This window comes from Euleptes europaea, chromosome 1 (assembly GCF_029931775.1).
Source record: "Euleptes europaea isolate rEulEur1 chromosome 1, rEulEur1.hap1, whole genome shotgun sequence".
In the NCBI taxonomy this organism is placed as follows: domain Eukaryota; kingdom Metazoa; phylum Chordata; class Lepidosauria; order Squamata; family Sphaerodactylidae; genus Euleptes; species Euleptes europaea.
The window spans coordinates 31,866,426-31,874,387 of NC_079312.1; positions in this window are offsets into that span (position 1 = coordinate 31,866,426).

A 7,962-nucleotide genomic window follows, 5' to 3' on the forward strand; every position below is an offset into this window, starting at 1 on the left:
TGTCAGGTGAGGCTGGAGAGGAGGCTGGAATTTATTATTATACATTGATTTCATGGGGTTTAGACTGGGGTACTTCTGGCCAGCATTGCAACATTACGGCAGACTTGCCAACCCACCACCAAAAAAATTTCGTGGCAGAAACACCTAGGACTCGCGCGCGCGCTCGCGTTTATGTGTGTGTGTGTGTGAGAGTGAGAGAGAGAGAGAGTGAGAGAGAGAGAGAGAGAGAGAGAGGAAGCAAGCTGAATTTTTATTGTCACTAACTCCAAACACAGCTGACACCAATATAGAGTTGCCAACCTGCAGGTACTAGCTGGAGATCTCCTGCTGTTACAACTGCTCTCCAGCCAACAGAGATCAGTTCACCTGGAGAAAATGGCTGCTTTGGCAACTGGACTCTATGGCAGTGAAGTCCCTCCCCTCCCCAAACCCCATCCTCCTCAGGCTCTACCCCAAAAACCTCCCTCTGGTTTCAAAGAGGGACCTGGCAACCCTACAAAAGGGACAGGCTGTCGCAGTTTATTCCTGCCCCCCCCCCCAGCTCTAAACCTTATTCTCACCCATCCCTAGGGTTGCCAACCTCTAGGTGGTACAGAAACAGGCTGATAACAAAATGTAATGACAAAAGTATATTGAATGTAACAATGTGCCACCAAGCCAACTGAATATATACAACAAGGTATTTCCCAGTTCTGGGTGTATAACAATGTGCTAACAAGCCAACTGTATATGTACAACAAAGTATTTCTCAGTCCTGGTACAGTAACAATCAATCCGAGGTCGATGTCTTCAAGTGAAGAAGGGTAGAAAGGGATACGATCGTTTCAATTCTTCCTCAGTCCTGATTATATATTGATTTTGAATAATGTACTCATTTCAGTATAAGCTTCTGTAGCTTCAAAATTCTCATAGACTTTTAAGCATCACCCTTTTAGGGACAAAATAGCAACCATGTGCATTTTTTAGCTTATCTATTCCAACATCAGGATATCCATTGAAACAAGGTTGCACAGACAAATTTACAGTTTCCACATTCCCAAATGGGATACAAGTTGCAGCAGAACGTGGAACATTGTTACATTCAATATACTTTTGTCATTACATATTGCTATCAGCCTGTTTCTGTACTAATTTTCTAACCTTAGGTAATGGTGCAGAGGTGTTGATTTTTTATTGCTTAACCTCTAGGTGGTGGCTGTAGATCTACCGCTATTACAACTGAGATCTATTCCCCTGGAGAAAATGGCCACTTTGGCAATTGGACTCTATGGCACTGAAGTCCCTCCCCTCTCCAAACCCCACCCTCCTCAGGCTTCACCCCAAAAATCTCCAGGTATTTCCCAACCTGGAGCTGGCAACCCTACCCCAGCTCTGAACCTTATTCCCATGTGGCAAAGCCTGAAAACTGCCTGCCTGCTGGTGAGGTTGGGCCCACCTTCACCTTGTTATGAAGCGGCTCCACACTGGCCTTGCAAATGCCAATGGGCTGGAGTCACGCTGGGGCAGGCTGGAGAGCAGCCCCACCAGGGAAGCCCCTTGGAAGGGAAGGGAACAGACCCAGCTGAGATCCTCCCAAGTGGCTTCAGCTAGCTCGGTCCACTGGGCGGAGGCAGGAGCTTTCTTTCTTTGTATTATGGCGTTATACTAACACTAAGAAATATGAGAAAACTGACATTGAATTGATACTTAGACGTCAAGAGTCTAAGTACATACATATGTTCGATTCCTTACATCCTAAAGGACTAAACACATCGCTAGATCTAGCATGTTACCTATGAGCAAGTACATCACTTACACTATATGGTTCTGTCACTTTAAAACATTCTGTTCACATGGTCTCCTTGTATCAGGTGACTAGACTCTTTAAATGCTCTCCGTACTCAGGGCTACTTTGCCAACGCGAAAGCCAGTTAGTAACAGCTCGCGTGTAAGTATCAATTGTTTGTTTATTCCTATAATGCTTACTTTTGATTCCTGTTATTTATAGACCATTTTGCATTGTATATATTGCTGTATTTTTGTAGTGGCCGCTGAGGAAGGCTTTTTTGTTAAGCCGAAACAGAAAGACAACCGGGCTTCTGTTTAAATGAAGAACTGACCTTCTTACCTCTTGAATGACAAGACGCTCTATACAGCTAAAAGGACTGCAAAAAATGGACATTGCACCTATGTTCTGTAGTTTAATTTTGTGTTCTTTGGTATATACAGTTCAGTTTGTAAACCAAGTTCACTGTATATAGTGTATATGATAGTTTGAATAACACTATTACAAGTATTTAATTTTGAATTATTCATTGTTTTTGCAACACGTTGCTGGTTTGGGTTTGCTCGGGGAGCAATTCTAGGCAAGCCTCTGCAGAAGTAAGCCCCACTTTATGAAATGAGAATCCCTCCGAAGAAAGCACGCTTAGGATTGCAACCTTTGTCCCCTGCAGGTGAATCATTCATTCCTAAAGGCAAGGCACAGAATCACTTACCTACCTGCCGTTCTTCACAAAGCTTCCTTGGAGTGATTCGATCAGTCCCACAAGCAGCCCTGGAGAACTAATTTGTCCGGCTACCTTAGAGATTTGGGGTCTCACACACACCCTCCTTCCCTGTTTCGATTTGTTGCTTCACTTTTACACAATGATGGGCGTGGGAAAAGTAATTAAGTGTCAGTTTGCACATGTGGAGTACATGGCGGGGGCGGGGAGTGAGGATTGGGACTGGAGGTTAGGCTTCGGGAAAGTAATTTCTCTAACTTTACCTTAGCTCCAAACGGAGGTTATTTTGTGCTTTCTGTTTTCTGCCCTGATTTAACGGGATGGTGGGTTCCCATGTATTGACCTAGACTCGATTTTGTAAGTCTCTAAGGGATACTGGACCCCTATTTAATTAAACCAAGAGAGTAGAACAACATCAGAGATGGGTGTGTGTGATAGTTGCTCCTACCTGCTGCTGTTAGCAATAGATTCCATTCCCCAGCTCTGCTTTGGGTATGAACATAATTGGAATAAATAATGCATGTCCATCTTTGTAGTTTGACTCTTACACACAAAGGCTTGATTTAAACCGAGCAAGAAAAATATGAAAAATTAGGCACCCTTTAGCATGCTTAGTATTAAAGTATTGCTGACTCTATCAAGGAAACTCATTTTGGAGGACTGTAATCCATAGGGTTGCCTTAAGTCGGAAATGACTTGACAGCACTTAACACGCACACACATTGCTGCCTATTGTTTTGGGGACTCTAATGAAATACAACAATCAGAAGATCTTGAGCCATTCCATTCATTTGAAAGAAAAACAATATTAGTTAGATACATCCATGATGAAAGGATACCTCCAGTCAGGAGATAACTCCCATGCTTAGAGCAGCTAAATGGCAGGTCGCTCATAATCTCAATTTGAGTGTGTTAAAATCTGGGAAATAGTATCAGCTGATAAAATTTCATCCCAACTGAATGGAATGGTAAAATCTACCTATGCCTTCATGAAAAGTTGGCTCCTTGTATGTATTCTGAATTAAGAGGTAATCCTGGCGAAAGAGTACTAAACTAAATCTTATATATACACTCTAAACTAATGCAGCCACCAGTTCCAAGTTCAGATTTATTCTGAAAACTCTGATTTACAACGTTTACTGCATAGCAAGTTATAACTTCTTTTTTGTTGGATTTCCCCCCCAGCCTCATTCAGGTTGTATATAATGTTGAGTGTTCTTTTTCTGTTTGCAACAATTACAGGACATGTGTTCAATATAGCTTGCTATGAACGTTTGGTGTTAAAAGGCCCACATTGTGTAATGGTTAGAGTGTCGGGCTGTGATCTGGGCAATTCCAGGTTCAAATCCCCATTCTGCCATGAACCTTGCTGGGTGGCCTTGAGCCAGTCACACTCAGCCAATCCACCTCTCACAGGGTTGTTGTGAGATCAGTGGAGGGGCGACCAATGCACTCTACATACTGCCCTGAGTTCTTTGAGGACAGTGTACTTACATAAATAACAAAAAAAGTTTTTTAAAAGCCTGAGACAAGAGAGTGAGGCATATGAGGCGGGAATTGTGGACACCACCTTAGAATCCAGGCAGGATCCTTATTCTGCCATGATGTGCGATTTTGGGCCAGCGTGGTGTAGTGGTTAAGAGCGGTGGTTTGGAGTGTTGGAGTCTGATCTGGAGAACTGGGTTTGATTCCCCACTCCTCCACATGAGCGATGGAGGCTAATCTGGAGAACTGGGTTTGATCCCCCATTCCTCCACATGAAGCCAGCTGGGTGGCCTTGGGCTAGTCACAGCTCTCTTAGAGCTCTCTCAGCCCCACCTACCTCACAGGGTGTCTGTTGCGGGGAGGGGAAGGGAAGGTGATTGAAAGCCGGTATGCGTCTCCCTTAAGTGGTAGAGAAAGTCAGCATATAAAAACCAACTCTTCTTCTTCTCTCACCCTCTGTGTCTAACCTACCTCACAGGATTGTTATGAGGATAAAATGGAAGGAAGAACCCTGAGTTCCATGGAGGAATGATAGGCTCAAAATATACTAGATATGACAATGAGGCGAAACAACATACCCCTGTGCCTTTCTCCAAGTATCTCATTGAAACAGGCCATCAGTAGGGTTGCCAGTGCTGGGTTGGGAAATACTTGGAGATTTTTGGGGCGGAGCTTGAGGAGGGTGGGGTTTGGGGAAGGGCTTCAATGCCATAGAGTCCAATTGCCAAAGCGGCCATTTTCTCCGGGGAACTGATCTCTTATTGGCTGGAGATCACTTATAATAGCAGGAGATCTCCAGCTACTACCTGGAGGCTGGCAACCCTATGCATCAGCCACCATGTGTGCATCAGTATGCGGGAGACCTTTAGCCTGGGCAGGTATTATATTTCCTTTGCATAAAATTACGCTTGCTTTAAATGGGGTGCTGGCGTGGCAGCAGAACACAGCAGCGGGGCTTGGCATTTGTACAGCATCTCAGTCACGGTGGGCTGCCAACTGCGCAAACTGGCTACACTGTGCTCGGTAAACACACCAGCACAGCATCCACTCAGACTAATAGTCTCTGGCATGATAACTAGGCATGCATGGCTCCTTTGCACGGGTGGCAGCTTGGTTTAAAGGGGACGCTGTGCAAGTGGAAAACCCATGGAAAATGGTTAGGAAGCTCCTTGCAGATACTCCTTTTCTGGCTGATGGCTGGGGTCTGGAAGGTCTTCCTTTGGAAAAGATGTTCTTTCTGAGGAACTGTGGCCCACAAAGAGAGTTGGGGACTCCCAGTGGCCCACAAAGTGAGGTGAAATAAAAGCATCTATTACCAAACCATTTTCACGCTTTATTTGCCATGGGAAAATTAGCTTATGAACCAACCTGGACTTCCACCTGTTTAGCATGATTTTTCCACCTCCCATCTTTTGCTGCAGCCCGAAATCCTGTTTCCAGGGTCCCCCATTCCCCAGGAGCAGCATTTTGATGGGCATTTTGGGCCACCAGGGAAAGGCAGGAAGATCGTGCTCTGTGGATGGAAGTCTTTGCACCTACAGCAACATTTGTCTGGATCCAGGTCCATGTCGAGAAAATGTACAGCGGTGTTAAGCTTCATTTAAGTCGCAAATGTAATTTCCCCAGCTCTCTTTGATGTGGAGATGAAGGTAAATCCTCCTTAATTGAGTTTTAGGGAAACCCCTGCAGCTATCCCTTGGATTATGACATTCTCTCCCTTTCTCTTACTCTCAAACTGACACAGAAATCCCAAAGAGAACAGTCAGTGCTTGGTGATGTCCCTGATTTTCTTGTTAATAATGGCTGCATCAGAGTTGACACTCAGGTTGAATTTTCACGTTCATTTGTACAGAATCTCCTGCTACATTGGAGGAACCCCCCATGCTTCTGCTATGGTTAAAGGTTTAAAAGCACCCCCGAGTGGCAAAATGACTCATTTCAAGCAGTACTCTGTGGATCATGATAAACACTTCTGTTTACACCTTGGGTCCAGCAGGAAAAGAGATTGAGGAGAGAATTAAGACATACGAGATCTGCTGTGGCGTTGGTGACCACAGCAGTCTTTGCTTCAAATCTTGCCTCTGTCATGAAGTCATTAGGTGGAGTGGTGTGGAGAAGCTGTTAGACAGTTGGAGTAGGAACTGGGTGACCGGATTCGAATCCCTTGCTCAACCACGGAAGCCCACTAAATGAGGAAAGGTTGAAGGAGCTGGGTATGTTTAGCCTGAAGAAGACTGAGAGGTGATATGATAACCATCTTCAAGTACTTAAAGGGCATTCATATAGAGCAGGAGTGTCGAAATCATTTGTTCGGAGGGCTGGATATGACATAAATGTCACTTGGTCAAGCTGGGCCATGTGCACATAAATAAATAAATACGAGAGAAAGAAGAAGAGAAAGAAAGAGAGGGAGGGAAGAAAGGGTGGGAGAGAAAGAAAGAAAAGGAGGGAGACGAAAGGGAGAGAGGGACAGAAAAAGGAAGAAAGAGGGAGAGAAAGAAAAGAAGAGTGACAGAAAAAGGAAGAAAATAGAAAAGACTCCCCCACACACACCTGGCCACGCCAGTGGCCCCGTGGCCCAGCACGACTGCGGCAAAGCCTTCCTCTCCACCTCCGACTGCGCCAGCAGCCCTGCGCGACTGCAGCAAAACCTCCCTCCCTGGCCGTGCCAGCGGCCCTGTGGTCCCACGCTACTGCTGCAAAGCCTTCCTCCCCACCCCTGGCTGCGCAAGCAGCCCCGCAGCAAAGCACGACCAAGCAGAAGCCTTCCCCATTCTGGTTAACAATAGTGGCTGCATCAGAGTTGACACTCAGGTTGAATTTTCACATTCATTTGTACAGAATCTCCTGCTACATTGGAGGAACCCCCCATGCTTCTGCTATGGTTAAAGGTTTAAAAGCACCCCCGAGTGACTCATTTCAAGCAGGGCCCATGTCCCTGGGAGGCCCAGAAAAGGCTGGGGGAGGGGGGACTAGGTGCCTCGGCTCCGCGGGCTGGATAAAACCCCTCCAGGGGCCGGATCCGGCCCATGGGCCACATGTTTGACACCCCTGATATAGAGGATGGTGCCGAGTTGTTTTCTGTTGCCACAGAAGGTCAGACCAGAACCAGCGGGTTGAAATTAAATCAAAAGAGTTTCCGTCTACATTAGGAAGAATTTTCTAACAGTTAGAGCAGTTCCTCAGTGGAACAGGCTTCCTCGGAAGGTGGTAAGTGCTCCTTCCCTGGAGGTTTTTAAGCAGAGGCTAGATATCCATCTGTCAGCAATGCTGATGCTATGACCTTAGGCAGATCATGAGAGGGAGGGCATCTTGGCCATCTTCTGGGCACTGGGTGTATGAGGGGGAGGTAGTTGTGAATTTCCTGCATTGTGCAGGGGGTTGGACTAGATGACCCTGGTGGTCCCTTCCAACTCTATGATTCTATGATTCCCTCCCCCCCATGCAACATGAATTTTGAACAACCGAATATGGGTATGAATTAGGGCTGTGAACCATTTTTGGCGGTATTTTTCGGTTTGGGTTTAATAAACGCAAAATTTTTCAAAAAATCTGAAAACAGGCAAATCCTGATATTAAGTTTTTTTGGATAATCAAATATTTTCGGTTTTATTAAACCTGAACCAGAAAAATATGTGGCGTAGAGCTGAATGCTGGACTTTGGAGGCAGCAGGAAGTAGGAGGCGCAGAATTGAACGCTGGGCTCAGCATTCAGTTTTGTGTCATCTGCCGCCTCCAAAGTGCAGGACTTCAGAGGAGGCTGCGGTGGCGAGGACTCAGCCAGCAGGTAACTGAGGGGGAGAGGGAGGGAGGGGGTAATGGCAGCAGGGGGTGGGGGTGGGCAAAGACATCCTGAATAATGGTGAAAAAAATCAGCATTATTCAGGATCTACTTTTTGTCTCCTTTTAATTGCCACCATTTCCCCCCAGGTAACCCCCCTTCCCCAAAATATACCACTAAGGTATTTTTTGTGTGTTTTCTTTTCCAGTT